We start from the raw sequence: 13,183 nt of genomic DNA, 5'->3' as shown, positions 1-13,183 counted from the left end.
TGTTGTCTCACACCTGAGGCACTCACCACAAACCATGTCAAGGAGCCTACTACCCTAGTCACTAGTGCATTCTACCTTAACTTGGCATTGTGTTTTTGGAGCTATTCCCAGGGATATCCTAAAGAGGCATATGAGAACGAGGATAAAATAAATACATGCCACCAATCCCATTTCCCAAAATCTTTGGATACCTTCTCCCACATTACACATGATAAATTGTGGTATCTTTTTTTTTTTTTTTAAGATTTATTTATTTATTTAAACCCCCCCTGTTTGTCTGTTCTCCATGTCTGTTTGCTGAGTCTTGTTTCTTTGTCCGCTTCTGTTGTCGTCAGCGGCCCGAGAAGTGTGGGCGGTGCCATTCCTGGGCAGGCTGCACTTTCTTTCGAGCTGGGTAGCCTCCCCTATGGGCGCACTCCTTGCATGTGGGCTCCCCTACGTGGGGGACACCCCTGCGTGGCAGCGGCACTCCTGGCACGCATCAGCACTGCACATGGGCCAGCTCCACATGGGTCAAGGGGTTCCGGGGTTTGAACCGCAGACCTCCCATGTGGTAGACAGTCACCCTAACCACTGGGCCAAGTCCGTTTCCCAAATTGTGGTATCTTGACATCACTCAGCATGAGGAATCATTTAGCAAAGCCTTTAATCAACCAAATGTTGAAAACGTTAGGGCACTTATCACATCAAGAACCTCAAACTATGGCACCAATATCTACATATTTAATAGGATCCTTGTATATCTTTTCCCTTGAACTTCTGAATATCAAACCCCATGTATACACCCCGGTTCCACAAAAAAAAAAAAAAAAAAAAAGACCTAGACAAAATTGGGTAATTACCCTAGCATGCACACTCTCTTCTTGGGGGGAGACACTATGAATCTCTCCCTTGGCCATGCTGGGATTTAACGTTCCTTAAAAACTGAGAAGCAATGATGGAGTTGGATCTTGAAGAGAGTAGGTATACTCATCTTTTTTCATACACAGGAAGGAAATCCATTTATTAGAAAGCAAATTTTCATTTGGGTACATTTAATTCATATGTTTGACAACATTCTTCCCCCATTTTAAAAGTAATTGAAAAATTATCTAGTCAACTCCAGCAATATCTCCTTGACCACACATTCACAAATAAGTTTTATTTACTATAAAAGGTCTGATATTTGAGGCATTGGATATTTTGTTTTATTTTCTTTGGTCCTGTTCTTTGTTTTATTTTTTTAATTTTATTAAAGAAGTTGTGAGGGAAGTGTACTTGGCCCAGTGGTTGGGGCATCCATCTACCACATGGGAGGTCCACGGTTCAGACCCCGGCTTTCCTCGACCTGTGTGGGACTAGTCCATGTGCAGTGCTGATGGGTGCAGGGAGTGCTGTGCCATGCAGGGGTTGCCACGCAGGGGTTTCCCCGCATGGGGGAGCCCCATGTGCAGGGAGTGCACCCTGTGCAAAGAGCCGCCCAGCTTGAAAGAGAGTTCAGCCTGCCCAGGAATGGCGCCGCTGACACAACAAGATGATGCAACAAAAAAGATACACAGATTCCCGTGCCGCTAACAACAACAGAAGTGGACAAAGAAGAACATGAAGCAAATGGACACAGAAAGAAGACAACTGGGGGGGGGAGGGAGAGAAATAAAAAATAAAATAAAATAAATTAAATTTAATTTAAAAAATAAAGAAGTTGTGGGTTACAAATCAATAATGCATAGTATACAGGATTAAGCATTTACGTATTTTATACACTGTAATTTTTCTTAAAGTATTTTATCTTTTTAAAAATTTTCCCTCCCTGCCCTGAGGTGTCCTCATCTGTCTGCTCTTCTTCTTTAGGAGGCACCAGGAACTCAACCCAGACCTCCCATGTGGGAAGCAAGTTCCCAAACTCTTGAGCCACTTCCACTCCTCCAAAATTAATTTAAATGTACATAGTATATTTAGACTTTTCTACATTAAATAATTTTAATATAGAAAAGATGAGTGCTAAGAGCTATACTGAAATGCAAACTGTTCATATACCTGGAAAGCACTGATTTAAGAACTGCTAATCCTTCCCCAGGCTCTCTGAAACTACAGATTGTAGTAAGTAACCTGTCCTTGAAAACAGGCACACACCCAAAAGCCCAGGGGGCAGCAGTTGGAGTCGATTAGAAAGACAAGAAAAATTATTCAAAATACTGCGCATGCTCTTAGAAATTTGAAGTTATTCAGTATCTCTGTCACCCAAAGCTGTCTTTTGATGACCATCATCCTAGGGAATGATCCTCTGTTTTTTCCCCTAACACTGCAATAGCTTTATTGCCTTACAAATGGCATCTAATAGCTTTCAATGAAGACACCATGATTTAGGAAGTTCAGAAACACCTGTTTTCCTAGTGGTAAAGTTCTAATTGTGATTACACATTCACCAGTTCATTTAAAAGTCTATTTTGAAAAATAGAGTTCATTTTAATTTCTAGGAGGAAAAAAAGGCACTTAATACTGCAATTTCCAGGACATAATTTGCCTGTCTTCCCCTCCTGGGATGCTGCTGCCCACTGTTCATTCATCCCTGTGAATGACAGAGCACCTTTATGACCCTGTATTCTCTCACTGATTTTTGCTCCAAGGAGGTCCCAAATGAGCAGTTCACCAGACTGACTTCTGGTAACACTTTATTTCAGTCCCAGATAAAGCATCTCTGTGGCTCCTCTGATGTCAGAAAAGAGATGAGCATCTCTGTCTGCATGTTCCTGATGTTCAGTCATCCTCTCCTGTGCCGAGGATGTGGTGGCTGTCTGGGCTGAAAGCAGTATTCAGTACAGTCCCTGAATAGCATTATATCCAGTGCAGTCATGAGATCCCACATATTAACTGTATCTTCTCTGGTGCCCGAAACCAGCAGTGTGCTGGCAGCATTTAAACTGATTTTATATATACTGACATCATGTTCCATCTCAGTCAGCAAGTCAAACTGGTGTCTTTTGGTGCCTGGCATGTCCACAGGAACACTAGACCACACCTTCACTATAGAATCCCACGATGCAGAAAATAACCTGTTGTCATGCCAACAGATCTTACTAACAGCATCATCATGGCCCATTAATGTGTCTTGGCATCTTCCAAATGCTATGGAATAAAATAGACATTATTATCTCATGAAGACTTATGGCATGTTATCTCCTGAAAAAAGTAAACATGATGATAAAGCCATATTCAGAAATGATATACTTCTTTGTAGCACTTTTGATTCTTTGGAAGACGTTTTCAAAGTAGAGTCTTGTGATGTTTTAAAGACTGAAGACCCATTGCAAGAGACTGTGATTCCAGTAACCACCTCTTTATGGATTTTACAGTGCTTATGTAACTGCAGTTTGGTAATATTACTCCAGGTGAGTTTTCAGTCAGGTCTTTAAAACACTCTTCACCTGGGAGACTGGGGAATCTGCTCCAGAAACATTATTACTGGAGGTCTGAGACACTTTTAAACTTTGGGTTGATCCTTTGAGGATGTGGTGTCATGAATAGCTGTTTTGGTGTTTACCCAAATTCCAAGACTTGGGCCAGCATGGCTACTTCCTCATCAGGACCCTTCATGCTGTTCAAGTCCACACCTCCTTCATAGGTCAGGGGGTGAAATACATCAGGGGCCCCAACAGCATCACTCCTTTTTGTTTGCAGCCAAATATGAGATTGATCCACTCATGGAGATGCTCAGACACATAATTGCTCTCCAATGCCTCTTTACTCTTCTGGAGAAAATCCTCAGGACTTGATGCCCAATGGGAAACTTCTACATCATCCACCATTTTCCCTCCTGGTCTCTTTCCAAAATCCAGTTTCAGACGATTGACTAAAAAGCCAACATCATCACCATAGAATTTTGGAGTCAACTCTTTAAAATCAGTTGCACCATCCAAACAGTTTTTCCAAGTTTCTGCAATACTGTTGAATGTTCTATCTGCACTATCAAATCTACCATTCTGAAGGCATAGCATATACTCAGATGCAATCCAAACAAGATAAAACAGCACATACCCTGGAGAAGAATAGTAACTTCCATACCTGAATTTTGGCTCTGGCATTTCCCTGTACCTGTCAGTAATTTTCCCAGCCTTTCCATGTTTGGTGCCCCAAGTGGTTTACTAAGATCACAGAAGTTTCCTGAATTTGACCTATCTAATTCTGAACTGTAATTATTATTTATTATTCATGGAAACATGGGATACTAGGAGAGGTTGTTGCAGCTCTGGTCAGCCAAGTTGATGTACAGGAGGTACTGGGTCAGCCAAGTTGTTGATGTGCAGGAGGTTCTGGTAGTTGGCAAGAAGATCTGCTGCCACTGGAGTATGTAACTATGGCAATGTGCTCAGCCATGAGGTGCTCTAGATTCGGGACAATATAAAGATAGAGATATATCTATTTTGATGTTCACAGAACTTCAGGTGGATGTCGGAACACAGATCATCTTCTGTGCAAAATACTTCCAAACCCAAAGGCATAAGACCGTGTTGCCTTTTGTAAATGTGAAGGACACCCTGAAGAGTTATCTGCACCACAGGTTTCAGGTACCTGCTGAGAGACTGGAAATATAGGTTTGCGTGGTGATGCACACATGTCCTGGCCTGGTCACCAGAGGTGTCATCATTTCCACTTTACATCCCATGTGCAGCTTTTCAGAAACACTTTGCAATATGTTTTTGTCAAGTGATGTCCTAGCCAAATGTGACTTCAAAATAGTGGCTATCATGGCAGTTTAGTGCCCCAGTTTGTCATATTGGATTATGTTTGTGAACTGGTCTGTCTGAAGTTTCACATTTACTTAATTAAATTATAATTAGGGCTTTGACCGGGCCACATCAGTAGGGCACTGATAAAAGACATGAAAAAAAAAAGAGTGTTAGAGTTTTGATGTTAGAGTTTTGATGCTGGAGTTTTTGAACTGGAGCCATGGGCATTAAGCACACAGAGGAGCTTGGTCATGAGGAAAGAGAAACAAACTTTTCACCTGATAGTCTAAGCTGACCTGGTGGAGATAACAGAGGAGCAGAGCCTGGAGAGAAGCAAGACCCAGGAAGAGAGGAACCCAGGAAGCCTGAGCCCTGGCAGCCATTGGCAGCTGTCTTGCCCCAACACATGGAAATACGCTTGGGTTAGGGAAGTAACTTATGCTTTATGTCCTGATAACGCTAAGCGTCTACCCCAAATAAATAACCTTTATAAAAGCCAACAGATTTCTGGTAAATAGCATGAAGATGCTCCTAACTGTAAAGAAGTTGAATTTGTAGCTACTGTTCCTCAGGAAAGGATTTTTCCTGGCCAAGATAGATTCATTGGATGATTCTAACAAATACATAAAGACTTAAAGAAGAAATGACATCAGTGCTCTACAATCTTTTATACAGAATCATTTCCTGAGGATAATATTCCCCAATAACAAACCCTAGGGGTAGAAAAGTAAACTACCAAAATATCTTTCACAAACATACATACAAAAATTCTTAAATATAACTTGAATCCAGTAACAAATACAATGTTTTCCTGGGCCATTATTTGAAAATCAATGTTTTCCTAATATTGACTGTCTAAATAAGAAAAACTAATAAGATTATAGTAATTGATATTTGACATGAATTCCCTGTAGTAACTTTCAGCAAACTAGGAATACAAGAAAACTTCCTCAAAATAATAAAGATCATCTACAAAAATTTTTACAACTAAAATCATATTTAATGTTTAAAGATTGAACTTTAATTTTTCTTTTTTCTTTTTCTTTTTATTTTTTAAGATTTATTTATTTATTTAATTCGTCCCCCTCCCCCGGTTGTCTGTTCTCTGTGTATATTTGCTGCTGCGTCTTGTTTCTTTGTCCGCTTCTGTTGTCAACGGCACAGTGGGTGGTGCCATTCCTGGGCAGGCTGCACTTTCTTTCATGCTGGGCGGCTCTTCTTATGGGGTGCACTCCTTGTGCGTGGGGTTCCCCTATGTGGGGGACACCCCTGCGTGGCAGGGCACTCCTTGCGCGCATCAGCACTGCGCATGGGCCAGCTCCACATGGGTCAAGGAGGCCCGGGGTTTGAACCGCGGACCTCCCATGTGGTAGACGGATGCCCTATCGACTGGGCCAAGTCCGTTTCCCTAATTTTTCTCTTTAATTAAACCAGTAAAAAGAATACATTGGGATATGGGGAGGGGGGGAAGGGGAGAACAGATCTTGTTGTGAATTGGTAGAGAGGACAGAAGTACACAGCAAGATTTGCAGGTTCCTCTAGGTAGAGTGATTTGACTTGTGGAGTTACCGTTATTAAACTATTAATTACTTCTCCCCTTGTTAATGCTAATGGGAGGGGCCCCAGCTTTTATTGGTTACCCCACTAAGGTTAGGGCCAGTGGTGAGACCTTTTGTATGGGGTTATCCAGGACCAATGGGGAGGCCTGCTTGGAATTAAGGAAAAGGATGTCCAAACACACCTAGTCATTGAGCAAAATCATAAAACACAATAAAACCCTGACAGATAGTAAAAATAACTAGAAACATCCCCATTCACATAGGACATGATTTCGATATAAATTTCTCAAAGAATCTACACAAAAAATAGCCTTCTGGAACAAATAACTTTTGCAAGTGCTCAGGATTCAGTGAAACCACTCAATCATCAGACTTATTTCAATGTTCTAGCAAGGGAAAAATGAGGGTAAAACTTTTTTAAAATATTACAATTAAACACTTTATTAAAGGCAAATGAAATACAAAGATAAATATGTAAATGCAATAGGAACAGAATCTGTAGGTTGAAAACTAAAATATTTTTGACAGAACGTATCAAATATCTAAGTTCAGATATGTATATTTGTGGAGTGCAAGAAATAATATACCAAAGGTGAATTTTTACATTAACCTATGCATTCACCAGAATCCCAGTTAAAACACCAACAGTCTTTTTGTAATATAAGCCAATTGGTTTTAAAGTTTACATAGCCAAGTCAAGAAACTAAGGTAGCCAAAATGATTTTCAAAATGAATAACAAATATGGATGAATCACACTATATTAGGACTTACTCTAAGGTATGCTTTTATGGTACAGTGACAGATAAAAAGTTCAATGGATTTATGCAGAGAGTTCTACAAATCCGTACACTCATGGCCACTTGATGTTTGACAATGATATAAAGGCTAGTCAATTGAAAAAGAACGATACTTTTGAAAAACTGATGTGAGAATGTTTGGGCATCCATAAGCCAAAATAGAACTTCTACCTAAAACAATACCGGTACACAAAAAAATCTCTAATCATGATTGTAAAACTATAAAATTTTTAGAACAAAACAAAGAAGAAATTCTTTGTGAATAGGGTTAAGCAAAGTGATCTTAGAAATTATACCAACAGCAAAAAAACAAGAAGGAAAAAATAATACATTGGTGGTCATTAAAATAAAAACTGAAAGAAAAGAACAAGGTTTAAATTGGGGAAAAATATTTACAAATTATATATTTAATGAAGAACTTGTATCCAGAACATATTCAGAACTCTTAAAATGCCAGAGGAATAAAATAAAAAATGTACAGACACTTCTTCAAAAGGATAAAAGATTGCAAATAAGCACATGAAAAGGTGTCCAGCAGCACTAGCCATTATAGAAATGCAAGTTTAAACTAACATGAGAAACCATGGCTAAAATAAATTTGACAATACCAAAATATGACAGGGATGTGTAACAACTGGAACTCTCCCACAAGGCTGTTAAATAGGAAATTTTGTCAGTTTCTAATAACATCAATCCATCATATGAACCCAGGAGTCCACTTCTAGGTATTTATATGAGAGCAAGGAAAATTTATGCTCAGGTACAGACTAGTATTTATATATTTATAGTCACTCTATAGTACTCTATAATCACCAAAACCTGCAAACAACTCCTGTGACCTTTAATATCAGAAAGCACAAACCAACAGTGGAACATACTACTACTAGGCAATAAAAAGGAATAAACTGGGAGAGCAGTAGCTCAGTGGTTGCATGTTTGTTTTCCATGTATGAGATTCCTGGTTCAATCTCTAATACAGTCTGAAAAATCAGGAATAAGCTATTCATATAGGCAAAAACATAGGTGAATCTTTAAGTCAGTATTTTTATGGTTTTATTATTATTTTTTTTTACTTTTAAAGATGCTTTAGATTACACACATATTGCATAAAAATATAGGAACTTCATTTGTTTAATAAACAAGTTTACTTCAAATTCACAAAAGGAAAAGGAAAAAAAGAATTTGAAGCCTTGATACAAATACTGGGGCTTTTGAAAAAGAACGGAACATTAGTATCTAAAGGAGAACCTACTACTAAGGAATGGAGGTAATGGCATAATATTGATTATGAGGAAGGAAGGCATCAATATATTGGGAAATTTATAGTGAGGGTTTAGAGTACTGATATAATATAGTGAATCCTCACAAAATAAATGGCCAGAATTGATACAATCTTGGACAAATTTAATAAGACATAGGAGTTCTTGCATAATGTTGGGTAACATCTTGTGAAAACTGTGGGACACTGGTATAATAATAGAACAGATTCCATGAAGATAGGAGGGGCATTTTAATATTTGGTAATTCATGATGAATATTGGGAAACTTCTCATGGGAAACATCTGATGGGAAATGGGATATAAGGAATCAAATGGGGATGGTAACTTTGGGAAAATTTTATGAGGTATACAGGCACTAATAAAACATAGGAAACTTCTGAAGAATGGTGATATTGGTAACATATGGAGAAATTTCTGAAATGCCTAATAAAGAAGAAAAACTTATAAAATGGTAAATTTCCAGTGAAGAATTGAGATTCTGCTGTAACACAGGGAAACTCCTAATAATGAATCAGGACACTGAAACAATATTAAGAACTTCCATATGAGACACTGGTATAATATGGCAAAACATCTGAAAATAATGGTTGTACTGTTATAATATCAGGGATATTCTGAAAATAAATAAGATCACTGTATTCTTGTAACCCTATGAAAAACTTACTAAGGATGGAGACATTCTCACAACATTTAAAAACATCTGATGAAAATATGGCAATTATATGATGAGAAAAATTCATATGAGGAATGGTCAACCTGGAGTAATATTGGGAAAATTCTGATGAACACAGGCTTCCTTTTAAAACAGAAAAGTTTCATTAGGAATGTTATTTCTGATATCACTTGCAAAACATTTCAGTGAGAATGTATTCACTGGTATCATATGGATAAATACATTGATGAATGGGTATAATACCAGGAAAACTTGAAGTGGAATGGCAGCACTGATAGCATGTGGGTTAACTTCTGATGGAGGAAGGGGAAATATTGCAATATTTGACAAGTTTTGAAGAGGAGTATGGAACTGTTAACAAATAGAGAAACTCCTGATGAGGAATGGGGGTATTCATATAGTACAGGGAAATTTTCAATAAGAAGTTTCTCAAAGAAATGGGGATACTGGTAAAATATGAGAAAATTCTGATGGTCATGGGGAAAAGATGATACATTGGAAAGCTCCTGAAGATGAATAAGAACACTGGTATCATATGGACAAAAATCTTAAGGAAATGGGCACACCAGTATAATATTTGGAATCTTCTATCAAGGAAATGGTGGACTGCCTTAATGTGGAGAAACATCTAAGTAGTATCTGGGAAATGGTAAATATGAAAAAACTTCTAATGAGAAATGGATGTAAAGTTGTGCTGACTGTATAATTCTGCCTGGGATTGGGAGTTCAGAAGACAAGACACTTTTGATGCAGACTAAGAACTGGTATAATATGCAGAAAGTTTGATGAGGAATGGGAGTCTTGGTATAACATTGGCAATCTTCTGAAGAGGAATGGAGGCATTAGAGTATTACAGGAAAGATTTGATGAGAAAGGGGTATAATATTAAGAAATATCTGAAGAGGAATATGGGTACTGGTATCATATGGAGCACTTCAGTTGATCAAGGAGGTAATGGTAAAATACTGGAAAACATGATGAAGAATGAGGCCATATACATAAAATAAGAAGAAGCTCCAATGAGGAATCCATGTAACTGTATTATAAAGAGAAATTTCTGATACTGAAATATCACATTGTAAAAATTCCAGTGAGGAATGAGAGCACTGCAGTTATATCCAGAACTACTGGGGATGGATGAAAACATAATAGTATAAGTTGAGGGGATGGTAGACAAGGACAGGGAGCAGAGGTATGATATGAGGAACTCTGAAGATGAATGGGAGCACTACAGCTTTAGTGGGAAACTGAACTGAAAGCATATTCAGAAATATCTTATGAAAATGACTGCAGTGAAATAATATGGGGAAACAGCTGATGAAACTTGGAGTAACTGTAATCACATATAGACATTTATAAAGAGGAAAAGAAACACTGATATAATATTAAAATATCTTGCCATGGTAGTGATAGACTCGTACCAAAATTCATATGCAGGGAGGGCTCCATCTGATTTATCTCTCCTGCTTATATATCACGTATTTTTGGATTTGGTCAAGGGCTGTGGTTAAAGTTAAATTTCCCAAGGATGTTTTGTCTTGGAACAAGAAACCTTGTCTCTAGACTCACATCCTATCCAGTGGCAGAAAGGGCAAGAGGAAGCCATTTTCAAACTTCAACTGAAAGGAGATAGCTTGTGCAGAGAAAAGCAAGGACAGAGCTATTTTTGCTCTGAAGCAAGAACAGATGAGCTTTAATAAATCATTTAACCATGCCCCTGCCGAGGTGGTGGAACTAATCCCCACAACATCTCAAAGAGGAATGGAGAAACTAGTATATCATTGTGAATTTTTTTATGAGGAATGGCAGCATTGGGGTGCATATGTTGAGGAATGGGGTTTTCGGCATAATATTAGTAATGTTAGTAATGTCCTATAGAGTAATAGAAGCACGACAGTCATGTTAGGAAGTTTTGGTGAAGAATGGGAACAATTCTGAGAGGGATGATAGTCATGGGAACTGATAGGATGTGGGGCACTGTTATGATATTAATGAAGTTGCAATGGGATTGGAAGCAGTACTATGATACTGGGAAATTTCTAAAATGGAATCAGAGCACTGATATACTATTAGGAAGATTCTTATGAGGAATGGGGCTGGTTAAATATTAAGAACGTCCTGGGGGAATTGAGCCCCTAGTATTACATTGGGAAATGAGGATTGGGGTCACATATAATATGGGATGGTTCTGATAAGGAACGGGGACTCTGGATTAATAAAACAATCTTCTTATGAGGAGTGGTAGCACTGTGTAGTACTGGTAAATTTCCTGTGAGGAGTGGTGGCTGTAGGTAATAATATTGAGGAACTTCTGATGAATTATGTGGACCATAGAATAATATTGGGAAACTTGATGAAAACTGAGTCTCATCAAAACTGCTAATATCTGGAACTTACAGTGAAGTTTGTGGGTACTGGTATATTTGGAAACATCCTATGAGAAATAAGGTTCTAGCATAGTATTTGAAAACTTCTAATGAGGATTTGGTGGTGGAATAATAAGGGGAATAAATGAGGAATAAGTCAGAAGTCCATTTCTCAAGCCAGGCCACATGTTCAACAAATTTGTACAGGCATTCTCTTTTAAGGCACAGTAGTTATAATTTCTCAGATTTCAATTGAACATAAAACTAATTTTTTATTCACAATATTGATTATATTTAAGTGTATATCATGTTTATCCTTAAAGAGCTCTAAATAATTAATTTTTACTAATTTTTGTCTCATTTCATTATTTACATATGTTTCTTTTTCTAAGTATATTTTGATCACCTCAGGATTTTAATTACTTATTTTTTCCAGCCAAAACAACTTTCCCTCCCACCATCTTCACATGATAAAATGCAAACATATTTCAACATCCTCGTGAATTGCCACTAACACCATATTTATTACTTGACCCTACTTCTACTAGGTTATACATCTACTAGTGATGTCTTGTATTCCTTTATGTGACAATATTTTATTTAGTGATTTGCATAATAACACAAGTTCTTGAAGATTAAAAATATCTCTGTCATCTTCTATGTGGTTGTCAGTAGATGAATGAGTAAATTACAATAAGATAGTTATGCATATGGAAAATGTGACATAATATCAAGGTTTAAAGCAGGGAATACAAATGTACACGATTATTACTACTAAATAAAATGTGTATACATATAAAATTTAATGCTAACTGGTATGGAATCAAAACAATTAAAAATTAAATATCATGAGTAATTTGTTCTTGAAGTTTTATTTTATGTAGTTCTGCTATTTTTATACCTATTTGGCATTTTCTGACTTCATATTTATGCATTTCTTTGTATGAACTACTCCTTTACATTCATTAAAGTCACCCTCTGAAAATGAGCAGCAACTGAGTTCAAGTCTCTCCAACATGGAAGGGCAACAAGCTGAAGCTCTGAAGTCCTGTGTGATTATAGATCATACATACAAATACATAAATACAGATTTGAATGTTCATGAATATTCTTTGTGGCTGTATAGACAGGTCAGAAAAATCTTTACATTATTTGAAATTCCTTGGTCAAGTGTTTTTAAAAAGTCTCCTGGGAAATTGGGTGGTTTTTTTAAACACATATTTTTATCTCTAGAAAATAGAGTTATTAATGAGCTTACAAAGAAAATTTTAAGAGTGAGAAGAAATAAATTTGCATTTATTCCAGGAGTAAAGTTGCTCCTGTGATGGTCTAGCCTGATTTTAAAGTCTTGCTAGTCTCAGTGAGACTTTCTTCTAGGTTTGTGCTGTGGAAATTCCCTGTGGTAGTTTGATGGTAGTCCAACCTAAAAAGGGATCTGGGCTCCACAGTTCCAGCACAAACCCCATCTTCTAGCTCTGAAGCCGGATTCCAAGGAAAGAAAAATGGATCAAAGTCATGACGTCCTCTTCGTTTTTCCTCAGTAAAGGACCTTACACTGGGCATGGGTGACAAGTTGTCAAGCAAGGTTTGGGATTGTTAAGGAAAAAATTAAATGTCCTAGAAAATGAGACTGAAAACCTACAGGGCATATTTACCAAATTACTCCTAGATGTTAGGCCTGAATGAAAGATGGCCTTGATCCATATTAAATGTCTGAGAATTACTTGAAGAATAGATACTAGGGAGAGTCTTGTCAAATCTAATAGATTTATTTAAATATTTAATGTAAATAAGTCTTAAG

At 37.5% G+C, this 13,183-nt stretch overlaps 1 pseudogene; it reads right to left on the bottom strand.

Annotated features, from left to right (window-relative positions):
* Positions 1-2,472: 2,472 nt before the first annotated feature.
* Positions 2,473-4,744, bottom strand: LOC139438588 (protein FAN-like; annotated as a pseudogene).
* Between the last annotated feature and the right edge of the window lie 8,439 nt (positions 4,745-13,183).

The sequence above is a fragment of the Dasypus novemcinctus genome (assembly GCF_030445035.2).
Source record: "Dasypus novemcinctus isolate mDasNov1 chromosome Y unlocalized genomic scaffold, mDasNov1.1.hap2 SUPER_Y_unloc_1, whole genome shotgun sequence".
NCBI classification, from domain to species: Eukaryota; Metazoa; Chordata; class Mammalia; order Cingulata; family Dasypodidae; genus Dasypus; species Dasypus novemcinctus.
The sequence above is the reverse complement of the archived record's forward strand: the minus strand, read 5'-3'. Positions and strand labels throughout refer to the sequence as shown.